Below are 503 nucleotides of genomic sequence, written 5' to 3'. Positions count from 1 at the left end.
ACCCTGGATTAATAAAGGGACTAAGCCGAAATGAAAATGAATGAATGAATGAATGAATGAATGTGGGGGGTTGGTGTTAAATTAGGTACCCACAAATAGCAATATCAAGGCAAATCTACTCCCTTATGTCAGGGTAATTGGCGGTTCATTCCGCTGTGGAGACCCCTGATAAAAATCAGGCACAAATTCGAAAGAAAAGGGAGTGAGAAAGTCAAACAGGTTTGACACAAGTGAAGGATGAGAAAATAATGATAGAATCTTCATTTTTGGACGAAATACTGCTTTAATTAAGAAAAAGGGATTTAGCTAGGCCGGTTTAACTTTATTTACGCCACAAATTTTAAGGCCGAGGTGCAGCTTCATCATTTCTAAAGATGGTTTTCATTTAGAGTGGAGTTTAGGGCGGAAAACCGGTTTGAGCCAATCATTACCCGCTATACGAGCGCGTGTGTTACCTCCCTCTCTCTCTCTCTCTCTCTCTCTCTCTCTCTCTCTCAGTGTGT

The sequence above is a fragment of the Danio aesculapii genome, chromosome 14 (assembly GCF_903798145.1).
Source record: "Danio aesculapii chromosome 14, fDanAes4.1, whole genome shotgun sequence".
Lineage (NCBI taxonomy): Eukaryota > Metazoa > Chordata > Actinopteri > Cypriniformes > Danionidae > Danio > Danio aesculapii.
Note: the sequence above shows the minus strand (reverse complement) of the source record.